General features: G+C 43.2%; 1 protein-coding gene across 14 annotated transcripts in view; it reads left to right on the top strand.

Annotated features, from left to right (window-relative positions):
* Positions 1-20569, top strand: part of ZMYND11 (zinc finger MYND-type containing 11) — a 109340-nt gene that overhangs the window by 9825 nt on the left and 78946 nt on the right. Inside the window, exons 1-2 of one of the 14 annotated variants that reach the window (XM_082192357.1) lie at positions 3619-3755; positions 17367-17436. The exons of 11 other annotated variants lie outside the window; for them this stretch is intronic. The gene's annotated coding sequence lies outside the window, so the exon portion shown is untranslated. Of the gene's footprint in view, positions 1-3605; positions 3756-17366; positions 17437-20569 lie in introns of those variants that run through there. 2 more of the 14 variants (XM_082192356.1, XM_082192358.1) reach the window with 2 other exon arrangements.

Here is a 20569-nt window from a genome sequence, read left to right as displayed (position 1 = left end):
AAGGAGAGGAGCACACTGATGATGATGATGATGATAATAATAATAAATTTTATTTATATCCCGCCCTCCCCAGCCGAAGCCAGGCTCAGGGCGGCTAACAAGACTAGTGTGATATGAGATTAGAACACACAAATTTGAAATAATAATCAAATCTTGCGTATCCAGGCACAAGGAAACATTTGAATTACAAAAAGGTAGCCCCAAGAGCGCTGGATATATTCGATTGTTGAGCAGCAGAACTGCCGAGACTATTGGGAGTAATGAATACCTCTGAATAAGTACATAAGGACCTAGTTGCTGGATCAGATCAAAGGTCCGTCTGGTCTAGCCTTGCATCCTGCAGTGGCCAGCCAGATGCTTTCAAGGAGACCACAAGCAGTGTGTGGAGGCAACCGCCTTCCCTTCCTGATTACCCACAGCAGGAACTGATAGCTACACACACACACAAGCTCCAAACCTGGTGGTTGTATTTTGCTGTTGTGGCTGATTGGCCGCAAATTTGTCTAAGCGCCCTGCCATCATGCCATCCAAGCCAGTGTTCAGCATTGCATCTTGTGGCACTGGTTTCTAAACTCATTGTACATTCTGTGAAGTTGTACATTTTGTCCTTTATCTGCTGCCAATCAATCTTTGTGGAGCTGTAGTATTATAGCTCAGAACACAGAGTAGTAGGGCTTTAATCTGTTTAATCTGTAGACTAATCTGAATCAACTAAAGCTTTAGTTGATTAATTGGTTGGAGAGAAATTTTAATCTGTGGGGTGGTAAATGAATTGTATACTTCTTTTGTATCTGTTGGGGTTATTGTATGTTGCTGTGAAATAAATTGAAAACGAAAATACTTAAGATGTTTTTTCCTCCTAACCATAAGTACTACCTTTGTTTATTAAGTTACGTTATACTTTTCTCATTATCTCAAAAAACACTAGTAGAAGTTTCATACAGCACAAATAAATATAAACACAATGGATTAATTGGTTAAAAGGCAGATAATTAATCAGCTAAACATTCTTTAATTTGTTGACAACCATACCAAATCTCACTGCTGTGAAAGAGATGTGAAGTCGCTTAGGAACCCTGAGCAACACTGAATTGGTAGTTGGTAACCTGCCTTGAAACCTTGTGAAAGAATAACCTAACAAATGTACCTATTATACGTTTTTATTATACTGTACTGCACTTGTGGTAATGAAGCATGATTGGCTGAATTGGTTCAGTGACATCGAATAAATAGCTTGCAGTCCAGCTTCTGTGAGAGAAGGGAAAGTTGTCCATATGGCTGGGATTCAAATGTCACACAAGGAGGATTGGGCAAAGGCTCCAGGAATATAATGATCGGGGAGACCAGGAACAAGGACGCTGAAGGCAGAATAGGCAGCGGACTGAGAAAGAGGACCCTACGGCTAGAGCTGGGGGAACTGGATTTGAGAAAAAGAGAAGGGCTGCCAGAAAGGGCTAATAAGAGAATTGGTTCTGAAGAAACCCACAGTGCTCTTTGCTAAGGGAAGAGAAATCTTAGAAGAGCTGGCCAAGAGACAGTGGCTAAAGGAAGTTGAGTAAAGTAGGGAATAATCTGTAAAACAGGAACCAGAGGAAGCAATGCGTTGTAGAGATAGGGAGTTGAAGAGGGGGACAAACCAAGAGGAAAGTACAACTGCTGCTGGGAACTATTTAGAGCCCATAAACAGTCCATGTTGGGTGGTAGTGGTGGGGGACAAATGTTTGTGTGTGTGTGTGTGTGTGTGTGTGTGTGTGTGTGTATCCTTTTAAAACATTCCAGTCCTGTGTCTCACCCAGCAATCCAAACCTCTGATCCACCATGCTGGAGGGGGTCTAAATGAGATGGGTGGACACCAGCCCAGCCTAGATCTGTTGACTTCTGATGGGGGTACAACAGCTTGCATGGCGAAGAGGGTTTTTAAATAACCCATCCGCCATGGCTTTTGCAAATGGAACAGCTGTTGATATAAAAGTGGCTAATTAAGCTTCCGTTGCTGCCTGCTAGGGGTTCGAGTTGTCCCATTAGTCTGCTATCAAGGACTAATTTTCAGTCACTGTTACCACCAGATAGTTGAGTTCTCTGAATGCCCTGAAACGGGTGGGGAACTTTTGACCCTCCAGATGCGGCAGAAGTGCAACTCACATCAGCCCCTGAAAACATGGCCAGCTGCCAGGAATGTTGGGAGTTGTAGTTCAGTAACATCTGGAGGGCCAAAGATTTCCTCACCCTTTACCCTAAAACAAGCGTGAGACATGGTGAAAAACTGCTTCTGTGTTTTCCTTGCATGAAAATGTTTTTTGTACTGTGGGTGCAAAATAGATACCTATTTTAGACCAAATACTTTATGAAACATGTTTCTTTATTATAGAGTAAGAAGTGTATAAAGCATCAAAATGCACTGGTACTATTTATCAACATACCGTATTTTTCGCTCTATAAGACACACCAGACCACAAGACTCACCTAGTTTTTGGAGGAGGAAAACAAGAAAAAAAATATTCTGAATCTCAGAAGCCAGAACAGCAAGAGGGATCGCTGCGCAGTGAAAGCAGCAATCCCTCTTGCTGTTCTGGCTTCTGGGATAGCTGTGCAGTCTGCATTCACTCCATAAGACACACACACACATTTCCCCTTTTTAGGAAGGGAAAAGTGAGTCTTATAGAGCAAAAAATACGGTACTTGCTGTGTATGTGTTTTCCCCCAACTGTGTCTCTGACTTGTGTTTGCTCATATACGTTGTTGCTCTGAAGGAGGCCCTAGATTTTTATTAGTTGTTTTAAGAAGCATCAAACTGTTCCGTGTGCAACTTGGTTTGGAATGAAAATTTGGGAAGGTTGGGGCCATGTCTTAGTTCCCACAGTTGCATATTTTGCTTGGCTTGACACAGCACTGAACACCCGAGTTCTGCCTGAGAAGATACGTCAACTACAATTATCCACCCCGAACCTCTAGGCAATTCTTTTAAGGCCCCAAACTGTTCTGAGTATTTTATGGGTTAAAAACCATGACCTTGAACGCAAATGGCTATTCTTCAAGAAGCTTTAGTAGAGAACAAATTCAACAATGATATTTAAGCATTCCTCTGGGAAATTACCGTTGTTCCCAGTCACAACAGATAGCTGTTACCCAGTGCCTGGGAGAAAAGGGGCTCAGGCAGACAGGACGAAATCACCATAACACATAATAGGTTTCACATGTTCCCAGACTCTGTATTTTGCTGTTCTACTTTTAAGGGGAGCAAGTCATGGACCTTTGGAGTTACTATACAGTTATTTCTTCCTTGTTCTTTTTTTAAATTTTTGGTTGCATATCATTTAGGATTGGGACAGAAATTGTAAGGAGCGTGAATCGATCATACCTGTGCCAGTTACTTTATTAGCTCAGAGAAATGAAATGAGCGAGAAGGCAATTGTGATTCCTATAATAATCGAGTGAAAAATCTTGAAGCTGTAGCTAAGGTTAAAGGAAGTACAAACCTTTAAAATGTCTCGTATTCGCAAACTGCCTTAAATCTTATCTCCTCTATCTCTTTGGGGTTTTGCTAGGCTCGTCAAACAAGTTTGCGCAGCCACAAGTTAATCCGGTACAGCAGCAAGAAAGATATGCTTCACTGCTAGACTATACAAAGTCCAGTGGCAAAGTTGAGATCCCTTTTTGTGACGGTAACAATGCTTCTTAGAAACAACTTTTTATTTGAAAACAGGAGGAAAGGGACCTCCTATGTGCCCTGTTCCATTTCTTCACTGGCAAATCAGGTACCTTGGGGGAAAAGGAGATTCAGTGGTACTTGTTAGATTTGAGCAAAGTTTGGGGTTTTCCATCTTCTTTTGAAGTTGACTTTTAAGAATGTAGACGGGTTGCTCTTAGGGGGTGTTCTACTAACTGCTTAGAAGCAAATTGGTGGATTTTGAAACAGGAAATACGCGTTAGTAGTCAACAGTTATGGCTGTTTTCCACGATAGGAAAATCTAATACAGGGGTAAGCAATCTAAGGCCTGTGGGCCAGATGTGGCCCAGTCGCCTTCTCAATCCGGCCCACGGACTGTCCAGAAATCAGCGTGTTTTTACATGAGTAGAATGTGTCCTTTTATTTAAAATGTATCTCTGGGTTATTTGTGGGGCATAGAAATTCATTCATTTCCCCCCCCTTCAAAATATAGTCCGGCCCACCACATGGTCTGAGGTGGACCGGCCCACGGTTGAAAAAGGTTGCTGACCCCTGATCTAATAATGAAAAACCCACAGAATTTTCACATAAAGTGGTACCTCAGGTTAAGTACTTAATTCGTACCAGAGGTCCGTTCTTAACCTGAAACTGTTCTTAACCTGAAGCACCACTTTAGCTAATGGGGCCTCCTGCTGCCACTGCGCTGCCGGAGCACGATTTCCGTTCTCATCCTGAAGCAAAGGTCTTAACCTGAGGTACTATTTCTGGGTTAGTGGAGTCTGTAACCTGAAGCGTATGTAACCTGAAGTGTATGTAACCCGAGGTACCACTGTATTACATTTATAATTAGTTGGATGAGACATAACCAGGCAACTTAAAGGGGAGAGAAGGAAATGTTAACAAATGATGGGCTCACCATTTTATCCTCCCAGATGTTACATTAGATGATTACCAAAGAACTGCATTAAGCGATGAGTGATATCACAAATAATTCTTCATTAATGCCCCATTTTGCCCATAGCAAACAGAGAAGTTTCCCATTGTTAGTGTCTTTTTTCATGGAATTGTAGAGTTGGAAGGGACCCTGAGGGTCATCTAGCTGAACCCCCTGCAATGCAGATCTCTCCCCCCCCCCAATGTGGGGCTTGAATCTGCAACACTGAGATTAAGAGACCCTACCAATTCAGCGATCCCTAGACGGCTTGTAGTATTGAAAAGTGCAGAGGAGAAATTTAAACAGGGGAAACTTGACCTATTTCTGTGCTATTTTCACTAAAAATCAGAAACAATACTTACAGTGCTGCTTGAGGTGAGAGTCTCTTAACAGAACATTGCTTCCTACAATTATTTCAGGGGAGTTCAGACAAATGGGTAGAGTCTCATTGTGAGACTTTTGAGAGTTGAGCATTCATTTGAACCCAGGGTGAGAAGTGTGTCAGAAGGAAAAGGAATTGATATTGATTTTATATATATATATATTAGTAGCTGTGGATTAATGTAACATTTCTGTACAAAACTGTTTATTATTGTAATATTTTGTTCTGCTGTCGCTTCAGTTTTTTTGTACACCACTTAAGAGATATTTTTTCAACATATTAAGCCATATAGGATTTAAATAATCAAATTACAGAATAATATTTAGGAGCACTGTGTTAATGGTATAATATAGTATTCGAGTCATACAGTAATCTTCTATATGAAGCAGCCTTTTACGGAAATATTGGTTCATCCAGTCAAAACATGTCTACACTGGCTGACACCTGCTCTCCAGGGTCTCAGGCAAATTTGTCCTGGCCCTGTTGCTATCGGAGGGCAGATCCACACCATTTAAAATGCATTCAACACACATTTGAAGCACATTACTTGCCCCAAAGAATCCTGGGAACTTTGGCTTGCCCCTTACAAATACACACTTCTCAGTACCCTCTACGAAGTACAGGTCCCTTTGGGGGAAGTCGAGGGCTTTAAATGTGTGTATGATGATGATGATTTGTACCCCGCCCATCGGGCTGGGTTTCCCCAGCCACTCTGGGTGGCTTCCAACAAAGGTTAAAAATACATTAAAATGTCACATATTAATAACTTCCCTAAACAGGGCTGCCTTCAGATGTCTTCTAAATGTCAGGTAGTTGTTTATTTCCTTGACATCTGGTGGGAGGGTGTTCCACAGGGCGGGTGCCACCACCGAGAAGGCCCTCTGCCTGATTCCCTGTAGCTTTGCTTCTTGCAGTGAGGGAACTGCCAGAAGGCCCTTGGTGCTGGACCTCAGTGTCCAGGCAGAACAATGGGGGTGGAGATGCTCCTTCAGGTATACTGAAGGATGCACTTTTGAATATATGGTGTGGATATGCCCTAAAAATCTTTCGCTGCAGATCCTGGGGACTGAACCATGGGCCTTATGTATACCCGATACATTGACTTGTACTTTGCACTCTTCCCTCCCAAAGCAAGGGCAACCACTCATTATTTATTACAGATGTCACATTTTGTCCAGGGAACTGAGTGGATTAATTTAAATCCAGGCAAGTTAAAACCATTATTTAAATTGCCAAGGAAAAAAAACATGATCTAAGGTTGCAATCCCTTTACGCACCTACCTTGCAGTAAAGTCCCTCCAAACTCATTGGGACTCACGTCTGACCTGGTGTGTGTTTGACTGTACTGTAAGCCATTGATTTAAATCGGTTTTGCCATTGCATACTTCATACATTTCCTGAACAAGGATGTCTACTAATTAGTTGTAACAATATGTCATAGTACGTTATAATCATTAAAAGATATTGGTTTGCAACCGAGTAGAGCCTTTTATACAATCTAGGAACAGAATCCAGTCTTGGAGCAGATATAAAATAGACCCAGATTGCAAGTTTCATTCCATGCAGTAGGAGAGTTGCATGCATGGAGTACAACTCCTCTTCAGTTTATGGGAATGGGTGGGGTGGGGGAGTTAGGATCCAAGCCTTAGCCTAGGTGCCACAACTTTATGCACCAACTCTCATTGGCATTTCACGGCACAGTTGCATCACATGACAGTGTGGGTGCAGGGTGGGTGCCTTTGCTGCCATTTTGTTGCTGTGGGTTTGTTTTTTAAGCCCTCCCCCCCCAATCTTTTTGCCATCTTGTCTTGCTTGATTTCCCCCTCCCTCCGCAGCTTTTAATCAGTAGACGCTGCTCCGTTGCTAAATTCTCTCCACGACTTAAATGTAGTGAGAGGCAATCAGTGCCCAATTACATATCTTCGTATTAACTAATGAATTGCCTTTTTAGATATGCCACCACAGTTTAATAATAAATTTAATATCTGGATCTGATGTTTTTAAGTAATAGCAATCTGAATATGTTGCCGAGGCTTATTATGTGCCGCTTAATTTGTATGGATGAAAACTTGTTAAAATTAAAAACGTTATGAGGTGATTTGTTTCTCCCTCACGGTGGGGGAAAAACTAAACAAAACAGCTTTTCTCCAAGATTTTACCAATAAAAATTATTCCTAGTAATTACTGTGCCAATCCTGTGCTGAATTAATGAAATTCTGTGATAGGTCTGCTCATTTAATGCTTCTTAAAGCAACTCCCAAATTATAGGGGGGAAATGTCATTTTTATTTTTTATGATGTGTTTGTCTCCCGCCTTCCTCGTGTATTTAAACGATGGCTCCAGCTCATGTATTTTTGGACTGTAGTGCTGGTGCCATTAAAGATAAATCACTAAAATGGCACCATTTTGCTGTTCTGGTAGATAATGAATTGGTGACAGATATTTCTGAATTCCGTTTTGAACGTTCACTCATATTCTCATTTAATTATGTGAAGCATTGTAACTAATCACTGCACTTTCAAAGATCTCACTAGAACAGGGATGTCAACCACTGTGATCTGGCTGGCTTCCAGGCTGGGTAATTATGTTCTGCCATTCTGAATTCCTCCCGCAGTTTCGACTGGATGTTACGACAATTATTTATTTACACAGAACGCATATGAATGCTGGCTGCTTGCAGCGCGGTACCGCTCGCTGCTGCACAAAAGCGGCAAAAAATCCCAGCTCCCTAATAATTTTAAATTTTGTCTATAAAAAGAGGCGAGGATGCCTAGCGGAAAGAAGAGGTAGGGTTTCAGAAGATTGCAAGCGGGGAGCATGTATGGGGATCCTTTACCTGCGTATAAAATGGAGGAAGAATACATTAGAAGGAAGGAGAACACATTCTTAATCATTAAAGATGCATGAATTGGAACAGGACAAAACGATAAGGGGAAACGGAAAGGGCCGCCTTATGGGGAGAATGATAGAAGCATATACTTTTATAAACTTGATGACTGTGTTCACGTAACTTCCTGGGCTGGCACCGTCACGGAGGAGAGAGATTCCACCCTCAGAAGCCCAAGTCACCTAACATGCATTGTGACCTAACACTCACTTCTTCAGCCTGTGTAGGGGTAGTATCCTGGCAAGCTGTGTGAACTGGGCCAAATAATCTCATGGCTCCTTTAGGGCTGGCCTATAACAGTGGTACCTCGGGTTAAGTACTTAATTAGTTCCGGAGGTCCGTACTTAACCTGAAACTGTTCTTAACCTGAAGCACCACTTTAGCTAATGGGGCCTCCTGCTGCTGCCACGCTGCCGGAGCACAATTTCTGTTCTCATCCTGAAGCAAAGTTCTTAACCTGAAGCACTATTTCTAGGTTAGCGGAGTCTGTAACCTGAAGCGTATGTAACCTGAAGCGTATGTAACCCGAGGTACCACTGTACATGCAACAGAACGAAGGTGGTAGAATAGATGGAATCATTGCAGCTTGCAAGTGGGAATATTATTTTTTTTAATGTTCCCTCATGTTTTTGGAAGAGCACACATAGGTTTCCTTCCCAGCTCTCTTCTGGCTCTGCTAGTTTTGTTATTTTCAGGAATATATTTCCCTCACAGGGAAGGATTAAAAAGTGATGCCTCCCCTGCCTTCAGTCTGAAATTTTATCATCTATTCTGCCGGTTCTTCAGGGCTCTGCCATTGCATTACTGCCTTCCTTCTCATGCAGATCAAGCTATATTGGATATCTGGCCATGAACTTTCATAGGGTACAACCCACAGCATCAATCACATGCCATGCATCTTATTTGATATTCATAGCTGTGGTGGTCATATCTGTACACTGCCGTGAATTCTGATATCCAATGGGGTGGTGCAAAAAAAAAATGTCTTAAATAAATAGAAATATCAGCCAGAAACTAGATGGCATGGCTCAGATTTTGTGATGTTAACAAGGGAGATTCCATGTTTGTACTGTATTTAACAATTACCTTTTATTCTTCAAGAAAATTATAGAGGGTGCTTTTTACAAACAAAATACATAAATATCTGGAAGCAAACAATGTTTCTCACCCCTTGCCTACCCTTCCTATTAACCTGATACAGTGCAGTCCTGTGCATGTATCCTCAAAAGCAGCCCTCCCAAGAGTAAGTGTGCTTAGGATTGCATCCTTACACACTTGGTCCATCTAACCCAGAATTGTATAAACAGGCTAGCATTGGTTCTCCAGGTCCTCAAGCCAGAGGTCTTTCCCAGTCTTCCTTCCTGCGACAACAGGATTTGGACCTTAGGACTTCTGTTTGCAAAACATGCCTTCTGCCATCCTAAGCCCTGTCTGTGGGCCTGGAAGGTTTCGTCATAAGATCCTTCCACTTGGCAGTCAGCTAGAAATCCACAAATGTAAATCGGGAGAAGCTTCACCAAGTTCGAAAATGCAATGACTATTTACAAAGCAAATCCCGATTGTATTGAGTTAAGTTCGACTTAAAAAGCTGTTTCTTTGGATGTGAGCTGTGCAGTCGTCTGTGTGCCTTGGCTTTTTGCCCAGGTTACACGTTTCCTTAATGATAGGGGTTTGATCCAGAGCAGTAGAGCATGAGCAAGGATACACGATTTGCACGTGCATCAACAGGATGAAAGGCCTAATTAAATGGGTGTTGCATGCATGCGAATGGGATTTAAGCAGCCCCAGATCTGTACGTGGCAATCAGCTGCTGGCAAAGAACAGCCCCTTTCTCTTGCTGCATTGCACGATCCACTTTGGAACTTTTTGTATCGAGATTTTTATTTGAATAATAGTAGGAACAGCATGCTGTGCCTGTTCCCATATTCACAGATGAAAAAGCACAAATGATAAGCGGAGTTTGAGAAACTAATATGTGTTTTTGTTTTGAACTACTGTCCTAGTAATTTGTAGCTGCGAGTGATTTTTGTTCATGTGTTTTTAATACCATTATAATTTTATTTTGGGGGCCGCTTATCTGCTCATATCTTAAAGAAGGATGTGTAAGTAAGGCTTCACCCTTATGCTCACATAGCAGGGAGCAAGTTCCATTGAAAGTGTTACTTAGCTTTTGAGTAAATGTGCATAGGCTTGTACTGCATGCCTGGAATAGATCTCAGCGCTTCTTCTTGATAAAGATTTAAGGGTGGACATTGCATTGGATTAGTCTAATGACTTATTGCTCAAGAGTCGTTTCAGATGTTACCGTTCACTTACTCGCATCTTAGACCTAGATAACATATGAGAAGGGTGCTTTGATCTGATAAGCCAGACTTGGGTCTGGATTTACTTATAACACGTGAGAAACTAGATCAGTTACAATAAATGTTACTCCTACCTCCTTAAAACCTGCATTGAGTAAAATCCAGTGACCAAGACTCCATGGGATTCATTATAGTCCTTCCTGTTATGGTATGTAAGTTGCAAATTCTAAATTTACTAGGAGTCTTTAAATTTTGATTGGGAACTTTTCTGAAAGTTATGTGGTTCATTAGTGTTTGCTTACATACCAACGCAGGAATAGTTTATTCCATTTATATGGCTTCCTGTTGAAAGCCTGCACACATTTTAAAAAACTGCCTTCCTTCCCCATTTTTCTTCAAGAGTACAGGGCGGCTCACAACAGCTAAAAATGAAGGGTTCGTGGTGTTGTAGAGGTGCATCTCAAAATACGCAGGAAAATATGACATTTGGGGCAGCCAAAATAAAAGGTTCTGTAAGGCAAAATTGCTGAAATAATTTCTGTACTAAAGCTACTGGAAGGTGGCCAACAAATATACATATATACATATTTAAAAGATCTTAATGTGTCAGCAAATGAATAAATCTGTTATAACAAAAATAGGCAATGTTGGAGAACGGTTTGTGAATAACCTTACTATAACCTTGGAAAGGTGTTACGGAATAATGAGTGTAAGGCCAGGGCTAGGGAGCCTCGGGTTCAAATCTCGGCTCTTCCATACACCTCGACGGTTGAACTTGGGCCAGTCACTCTTTTTCAGCCTAACCTATTTGATAGGATTGTTGTGAGATTATAAGGTGGATTGTATGAGGTGTGTACGCCAGTCTGAATTCCTTTGAAGAAAGGCAGGATAAAACTGGAATGAAGAAAACATATAGGTCAAGGTGTGACCAAAATAGGAACAGAGTTGTCTTGAACCACAGCAAGAGTCAAGGGAAAGCAGAGATGAGACTAAAGAAAGGTCTGGAACTGCAACTATAGTCCTGTGCAAAAAATGATCTTGGGAAACAAACTAAACCTGAAGGCCTCTGTCCAAGTACCGTGGCACCTTGGTTTTAAGAACAGCTTAGTTTATGAACAACTTGGATAAGAACGCTGCAAACCCGGAAGTACAGTGGTACCTCAGGTTACATACGCTTCAGGTTCCATATGCTTCAGGTTACAGACTCCGCTAACCTGAAGGTTAAGAACTTTGCTTCAGGATAAAAACAGAAATTGTGCTCCGACGGCGCGGCAGCAGCAGGCGGCCCCATTAACTAAAGTGGTGCTTCAGGTTAAGAACAGTTTCAGGTTAAGAAGGGACCTCCGGAACGAATTAAGTACTTAACCTGAGGTACCATTGTAGGTGTTTTGGTTTGTGAACTTTGGCTTGAAATATGAGCATGTTTTGCTTCCTGTTGAGTGTGTTCCATTTGTAAATTGAGTCTCCCGCTGCTATGGGAAAGCACGCTTTGGTTTAAGAACGGACTTCTGGAACGGATTAAGTTCCTAAACCAAGGTACCACTGTACCAAATATCAGTGATCTTTTTACTATCTACAAGACGAGCTTGCTGAACAAATGATGAGTGCTTTAATCTTTGACACCTGTTGTGGGTAGGCAGGTGCCTAGATCCAGACTTCCCAACCTCTAAAAACAAGTTGTCATAGCTGACAACACAAACCACCCATGTGGTGGGCAAGAAGTGTCATGCAGGCATCTCCTTGATGCCGAATATAGATATCCTGTCCACTACTCCGCTTGACACACTTTTCGACTTTTTGCAGATGGTTGGACTGCATCCAGTAGGTGGTGGTTGCCTCTAGGGACCTTGGTAGGACAGGGATCAAATTGCAAGCTTTTCATGCAGCTGGCCATTCACTGTGAGCTTCTTGCTGCATGTGTCCCAGCTGGGAGCGGAGTCAAATCTCGGCGTTCAGTAATTATCCCTCTTAGCAGTTAAAGCTCCATTTTAAGATCTATAACCTATCTGAGTTGGTCGGTCCTCTACGTGGGTGGCCAGACTCCATCAGGGGATTGTGGCATACCTTGGCACAGGTGGGCTCTGTGTGTGGCCCCCAACACAACCTGAAGCTGTGTTGTACCTTCCCATCAGAGTTTCTTTCAATTTGTTCCTAACTTGGCTGGGTTGGGGGGGGGGGCAAAATACTGCAGCCATATAACACCTTGCTTGAGGAATTGGTAGCCAGGGCCAGTCTCCTACCTGGTCAAGTTCAAGGTGTTGGTGCTAACAGGGCTGTTAACTTGAAGGATCGCCTTATCCCTTCAGTGTTAGAAACTGAGATGTGAAAACTAGGAGCTAAATGGCACCTTAGACCTAGGTTATGTGCACAACAATGGAATGCCTAGGCGTGCTTTTTTAATGACAAGAATACAAAGCTGAAAATGAACGAGCTGCAGCTAAATTATTATGTTCATTTTTCACATGGTCTAGTCCCTCCCCTGCCTACCCCCCTAATATTCTTAAGAGGGTCTCTTCTCCAGCCTTCAGAGAGTAGCTAGAAGTGGGGAGGCAGAAAAAGGTTCCCCCTTTCCTTCCACTCTGCAGTTTTAATCTGAAATCTTAGGCGCAGTCCTGCGCCCAGAGCTCAGAAACTGCTCACGCTAATGAAATTCCCTGTCGCAAAATACACCTAGAACAATGGGAGTTTCGAACACCGTATCCCTTATATATCCAGTAGGTCACTGCGGTCTGCTGGAGAGCTTTTCCTGCAAGTTCTAAAGATATCAGAAGCTCACTCTACAGTAACACAAAGCAGGGCTTTCCGTATGGCTGCCCCCATCAAGATATGACAGGCACCCTCAATCCCCACTTTCCAGAAACTGAAGACATTTCTCCCCGACAGATTTTCAGTTTGATGAATGAGTCTCTTGCCATGGGTGTCTATTTTGTATTGGTTTTTTGTGTTTATTTAAAATATATCTGTTGGTTTGGTTTTTGTGTTGTTTTCACTGTTTCTTCGCTAGTTTTGTTGTGCATCACTTTGGGACGTGTGCGTTGAGTGTGATTAAATAAATCACGTATGTATTGCACATTACCATTGTTTGCATAATGTTTGTAGTCTAAAAACATAAAGGTAGTTAATACAGCCCCCGTTTGCTTGCATGATTTCCATTCTTGACCTCACCTGAACATGCACATTGCAGCAATTTCTGCTCTCATTTCTGTTTCTGGTGAAATTCTCTGACATCCTACTTAACAGTTGGTGCTAAGAAAACGTATAGATCTGTAGGTCCGTAGAAACATCAGTAATATGTGGCATGTTGGGTACTTCAATTCCTCCTTTTTTCTGCTTCAGTCTGGAACCATGACTGTACCAAAATCAAGATATCTGCTCTTGTCTCTCTCTTCTCTCCCCCCTCCCCAAAATACACACTCCTTCCCTCTCTTTCCTCTACTTTGATAAATACAGTGGTACCTCGGGTTAAGAACTTAATTCATTCCGGAGATCCGTTCTTAACCTGAAACTGTTCTTAACCTGAAGCACCACTTCAGCTAATGGGGCCTCCCGCTGCCGCCTCGCCGCGGGAGCACGATTTCTGTTCTCATCCTGAAGCAAAGTTCTTAACCTGAGGTACTATTTCTGGGTTAGCGGAGTCTGTAACCTGAAGCGTCTGAAACCCAAGGTACCACTGTAGATATTTGCTCTCCTTTGCACCCAGAGATAGCCAAATATACACACATGTAGCATCCCAAGACACATCCAGTCACAAGTCTGCACACATGTGAACCATCCTCTCAAACGTATACATGGGCCCTATTTCTCCCTTCAATCAATAGCTATGGAAGGAAGCAGGGAAGAAGCCTTTGATGTTCTGTAGAAGGCAGACAAAAGCACTTCCTCTGCAACCCTTCCCCCCCTCTCTCCCCCTCCCCTTATTCTTGTCCATTCTCTGAAGCCATAGCCAGTTCCTCCTTGGAACAAGCATTGATACACATCTTAAGGTGTATGAGCACTGAACGATAAAGCTGCATGTTGTAGTGTTGGAGGCTTGTTTTAAGAACCCGCTTTTATTGACAAAGAAATTCTGGGCTTGATAATAGGATGAAATGCAATCCTCAAAAACAACAACCCCCCAAAGCTGCTTGATAATAATTTGTCATATATTACATTGTATTGCAAGCAGCATCCCTCAGGAGGAGATTTTGGGCCAGATTCAACGAAATAGTGGCTCTTGCGGGAGGCAACAGGAATTCCCTCCCAAATTGGCTCTGGGGGTCAAGAAAAACCCCAGAGCAGTGTGTTGCAGCAAGTGAGTAGAAAAGCTTGCATTTGACAGCATGATCGCATTAGCACACAGCTGAATTCCTTCTTTTGGATCCACTTCAATCTGTTTCTGTTCCATTGTTGGCCCCTCTCTCTGAATTGTTTGTGAGAAAGGCGAAACAGGTTTTATTTCATAATCTGTCATCATCTCTTGCCCTTCGGTGCTTGCAGCAACTGTGGTTTTCCACAAAGTGAGGTGTGACTCTTTGCTGGGTTGCAGCCGTTTCAACTCTGGGTCGTATTGGTAAGCTGCATCTTAAAATTTGCTGAAAAGCAAAAGGCTCAGTGCTGTGGCTTTCTGTCCTTTGCAGAGAAATGGTCAGGAGCCATTGCTATAGCAGTACACCACTGTGACGTGTTGCTCTGTACCAGTATTGTGAGCAAGGGCATGGCACTACTGCAAAATGATGGGTTGATTCTTTTGCAGTTAAATGGCTTTAAATAAGACATGGAAGAAGTGGTGTGGCCGAAGAATTATAAATATTTTACTTATACAGTACCTCATGCAATAATATTTTTGGTGTCCTGTTTATGAATATATTAGCAGCCTCGTACCCAGTGCTGCTCTGTAACTTGAAGAAACAAAAAGATCAGTGCATCCAGTCGTATCCAAACATAGACAAAAACCTGCTCCTCGGTCTCAGGAGCCACCGTGCAGAATTTGGTTACCTGTCCAAATGCATAGTGAACAAGCAACTTTCTGTCCTTTGGTCCATCTTGCCCAGTTCTGTCTACTGTGATTGTTTGCAGTTATTCAGGATCTCAGGTAGAGGTTCTTCCTAGATCTCCTACCTGGAGAACTTCCTAATAGGAAGGCGTGTGTTCCACCACTGAGCTATGGCCCCTTCACAACCCAAGCGCCCAGTAATCTGACAGCAGCCTGTTTTAGCAAACACATAGCACAAAGTAGCCAATGTGATGAACTACAGCCGCCTTAATCCTGACTGCTGACATGCTGGTGAGAGTTGGGAGTCCCAACATCTGGAGGGTACCACGTTGGCTACCGAAGGCACAGCAGGCCTTTCCTCCTAGCCAGCTCTAGCCACTCTCTGCACTGCCAGTTCTGCCTTTTAAATATTATTGCACGAAGATACCTTTTCTTTTCTTTACCTGTTGCAGGCTTAAAAACTGAAAGTTTTCTTTTTTTCCTTTTTGGTAAAATGTGTGTCAAAACACACAGGACAGGGTGATGCAAAGGCAACCTAACAAAGAGCAACAGTGCCTTTTTTTTTTTTTTTTTTACTTCTGCAAGCAAGCAAGCCTGAGCCAGAAGCCTCTGTTTAGCACGTCCTTCATTCTGATAGTTTGGTGTTAGGAACCTTTCTCCCAGTGTGGTGTAGTGGTTAAGAGCGGTAGATTCGTAATCTGGGGAACCGGGTTCACGTCTCCGCTCCTCCACATGCAGCTGCTGGGTGACCTTGGGCCAGTCACACTTCTGTGAAGTCTCTCAGCCCCACTCACCTCACAGAGTATTTGTTGTGGGGGAGGAAGGGAAAGGAGAATGTTAGCCGCTTTGAGACTCCTTCGGGTAGTGATAGAGCGGGATATCAAATCCAATCCAAACTCCACTCCCTGGTCTTGCTGATTTCCCTGTAGTTTCTGCCTTTAGCCAGAACCTGCCTTAGTCCTGGTCTGGGAAAAAGACCGGATATAAAAAAATTAAATACAACTATAATAATATATCCCTAAGGTCCCAAATATAGGCATTGACTCTGCAGATCTTTTTTCAGCCGTTTCTTGTTACTCCCATTCATGTTCATGATACCCACACCATACACTTAGAGCACATGGCTTTCTCCCAGAGAGTTCTGGGAACTGTAGTTTACCGCTCACAGAGCTTCAGTCCCCAGCACCCTTAACAAACTACTGTCCCAGGATTCATTGAGCAAACTGATGTGCTTTAAATGCGTGGTGTCGATGCAGTCCTGTGCATTTTGCCTCCCAGGCGACATTCAGGTGTGGAATCTTATCGCATATGTTTCACTGGTTATAATGCTAGCGCTTCTATCCTGATTTTAATGTTCCTTTTGCACTGCAGTAGCTGCTGTGTTATGGAACTGCGAATCTTTGATCAATATGCTGCCACATCTCAAAAAATTTTAAACGGCAGGAAAGAACTGGGTACTGGGATAGTGCTCCACATTTCATCATATCAGGAAAAGTGCAGGAAAATTACAGTGCAACCTTCTGCAATTTTCCAAGTTAAAAGGGTTGCAAACAATCCCCCCCCCCCATATTTCCAGAAGGGGCTTTTACATCACATGAAACAGGAAGATATAAAGAAATGTTGGGAAGGTGGAATAAAATGCCATTTGAATGCAATCCCAATAAGCCCTTATTTGCTGTTATGGCAGGATTTAAGATTTTGTTTTGTCACTATTAGCATAAGTAGCCCGCGCGCACACACACACACACACAAGCACACACACACACACACACACACACACACACACCATGGAATAAATTATTCTTCCACATAATTGAAGGGAATTTGCTTTCACAGGATCTTATGATGGTCAATAGTTTACCTTAAACAACGGGGGGGGGGGATAGATGTGAAAAAGCACTAAAAAATTTTTTTTGAAAAGGGAAGAGGATTAGACTAGTTGCATGAAATCAGATCTAGCAACAGCTGTTGCCCATGATGGGTCCTTCTGACTATGCTGGGAATCAGAGGTTGCCACAGTATTCCTGCCCTATGGATGAATTTTCTTTGAGTCATCTCGGCCTCCCAAATAAATAAAAAAAGCATTATAGACAGAACAAAGCTGTAAGATCAGCAGATGCATCAGAGCCCAGCCGTTGCTGGTTCAGGTGACAGGCTTGCGTTCGTAAACTCACATGGCTGTCATTTGATTCCATTTTTTCCTCTCCTTGTTCCTGTCTAGTATCCCAGCATCTCTGACGTCTGCATAAATCATTGGCCTTCGTCATCATAAGCCCCTGACAATTTTTGAAGTAGGTGTTTCTTTTGTTCTTGCAATGTTGTGTGTTATTGTCAGTGGCCCCTTTGCCTAGGATTAAATAACCCCACGTACAGTGGTGCCTCGCAAGACGAAAAGAATCCGTTCCGCGATTCTCTTCGTCTAGCGGTTTTTTCGTCTTGCGAAGCAAGCCCATTGACAGCCTAGTGGATTAGCGCTACAGCGGTCTAGCGGCTTTCCGTGATCAGCTGTTAAGCGGGTTTTTCAGCGGAACAGCTGATAGGCGGCTTAGGAAAAGGGGGGGAGCGGAAAAAACCCGCGGGGACGCGCAAGATTTTTTCGTCTTGCGAAGCAACCCCATAGGGAAATTCGTTTTGCGAAGCGCCTCCAAAATGGAAAACCCTTTCGACTAGCGGGTTTTCCGTCTTGCGAGGCGTTCGTCTTGCGGGGCACCACTGTATATAAAATCCAGTTTCGAAGGAGTCCAGCTACTGATCACTTGCCGCTCTCGGTTCAGTGCCCACTATTGTATTCTAATCAGTAATCTGGAGTGCAATCAGGAGCAATGTTCAGAATTCACCAGCGACCAAGTGAAGATGCCCTGTTGCCAGGATGGTGCCTGACGTCTCCACCATCTGGAGGTACATGCCAGGGGATCCTTGGATCCTGACTGTTTTCACACGCTAACAGCGCATCCTTTGGAAATCTATCTGGGTTATGTTATCTGCACAATTGGAACGAATTTCAGGAACAAAAAATGGTATTGAAAAATACAACTTTCGAGCTGCCTGGCCCCCAAATGGCAATTAGACATTCTGTTTAAACCCTGGTTTAAGGCACCATTTGGTACCTATATATCTGAGTTTCTAGCGCTGCTCAGGAGCCAGGTTTCTGGAGGGAAGCCATGTGTTAGGGGTGACAGATGCCAGGCATCTCTGGGCAAACTGACTAGAATCTTCCTTGTCCAGGATTATGAACAATAGTGTAAGCAAATACAGTGGTACCTCGGGTTACAGACGCTTCAGGTTACAGACTCTGCTAACCCAGCAGCGGGAGGCCTCATTAGCTGAAGTGGTACCTCAGGTTAAGAACGGACCTCCAGAACAAATTAAGTTCTTAACCCGAGGTACCACTGTACTGAAGGTGGCTGTATATAACAACCAAAACAAAGCCAACAGCATTGGGGTCGGTGGGTGGGCATTAATCCGCTCTTGTCGAACTGTCCTCCAACTCCTGGTCAACTTTACTTTTTATGTGATTCATCTGTTTAGGCATTTTAAAGCTCTGAGCCGCCTTGGGTGCCTTGACAGAAAGGTGGTACATAAATGCAAATACACTGTTGTATGCAACGCAATGCTTAATATACACTGATAATAATCCTCCGAGGCACTTAATATTAAAATACATGTACCATGTTGAAACAAACAATTGCATATGATAAGGGGCAACTGTGGAAAGCACGAGGCAGTGTTGTGGTTGTTGTAGACAGGCTAAACATGGATAACAGAGACTGCAGGAAAAACCCCTCTGTAGCAGCTCAGGCAAACACTACGTATTTTAAAGACTACAGTGTGAACCAGACCCTCTGATGCGAAGAGGCAACAGGACCGCTGTGGGCATTCAACTGTCTGTTGAGTGACCAAAGAGACATTGTTCTAGATCAGGGGTCTGCAACCTGCGGCTCCGGAGCCGCATGCGGCTCTTTTACACCTTTGCCGTGGCTCCGGGGCGGACACTAGCGAGGGGAGGAGGCGCATTGTGCGCCCCGACACTCCCCACTGTGGCGGGCGCTGTACTGGCTGTGATGTTGCATGGGGGCGGTGTGTGCGTTAGTCACGCACCGTCCCAACATCACCTTCCCGCCCGCTGTCAGATCGGAGGGCAGCGGCGCGCATGCTTTAAATGTCGCAATGGTTTTGCGGCTCCCAGGTTGTTGTTTTTCTTCGGAAACGGGTCCAAGTGGCTCTTTTTGTCTTAAAGGTTGCAGACCCCTGTTCTAGATATAGGTAGGTAGCCGTGTTGGTCTGCCATAGTCGAAACAAAATAAAAAAATTCCTTCCCGTAGCACCTTAGAGACGAACTAAGTTTGTTATTCGTATGAGCTTTCGTGTGTATGCACACTTCTTCAGATACACACTTCAGTGCATGCACATGAAAGCTCATACCAATAACAAACTCATTGGTCTCTAAGGTGCTACTGGAAGGATTTTTTTTTTATTTTGTTTCAAAGACACATTGCGACAGTCTTTGCCAACCCGGTGCCCTTCAGACATTTTGGCTATGCTGGCTGAGGCTGATGGGGTTTGTAGTCCAGAATGGAGGCTGCAATAAGTTAGGGTTGCCATACGTCTGGAATTTCCTGGATATAACCGGATTATGGTAGTCGGAATCCAGTGTCTAAGCAGAAATGGCTGGGGAAATCTGGATGTATGGCAGCCCATGTCGGAAGTCTAGTTTTTGCCGAATTTCCTTAAAGCTGAACAACTTTTGCATTCGGTGTTTTACTTTTTGAAAGATGGCAACCCAAAATAAGTGGTGTTAGTTTACCCTCTTGGGAAAGTTTTTATCCTGAGGGGTCCATTCAGACATACAGTACTGCTCACATTACGAAACACATTTGCACAATGCTATCTTCTTGTTTTAAATGTTGAAACAATGTTACTTGAATTGCCATTTTGTATATTAGCTGGTACCTTTTTCCTAAGCAATGGCATGGGAATGTGAGCTACAAAGTTGAATGTGCATTGCATAAACTTACCTATTTTTCGCTCTGTAAGACCACAACCACAAGACGCACCTAGTTTTTGGAGGAGGAAAACAAGAAAAAAAAATATTCTGAATCTCAGGAGCCAGAACAGCAAGAGGGATCCGCTGCACAGTGAAAGCAGCAATCCCTCTTGCTGTTCTGGCTTCTGGGATAGCTGCGCAGCCTGCATTCGCTCCATAAGACGCACACACATTTCCCCTTTTTAGGAGGAAAAAAGTGAGTCTTATACAGCAAAAAATACGGTATTTTGTGTTGTGTGGTTGGTCCTGCACAGACAGCAGACCTTGAAGTTGTTTTGCTATCATTTTTTCAGCAAGATAGCCTTCTGGGTCCCTTAACACATACACACCCCTTTTGTGTTTTCAAAATTTGAAGCTCACAAAAATGAATTTGCTCTTTT

This window comes from Podarcis vaucheri (genome assembly GCF_965113315.1).
Source record: "Podarcis vaucheri genome assembly, chromosome: 12".
NCBI lineage: Eukaryota > Metazoa > Chordata > Lepidosauria > Squamata > Lacertidae > Podarcis > Podarcis vaucheri.
Note: the sequence above shows the minus strand (reverse complement) of the source record. Positions and strands in the feature narration are given on the sequence as shown.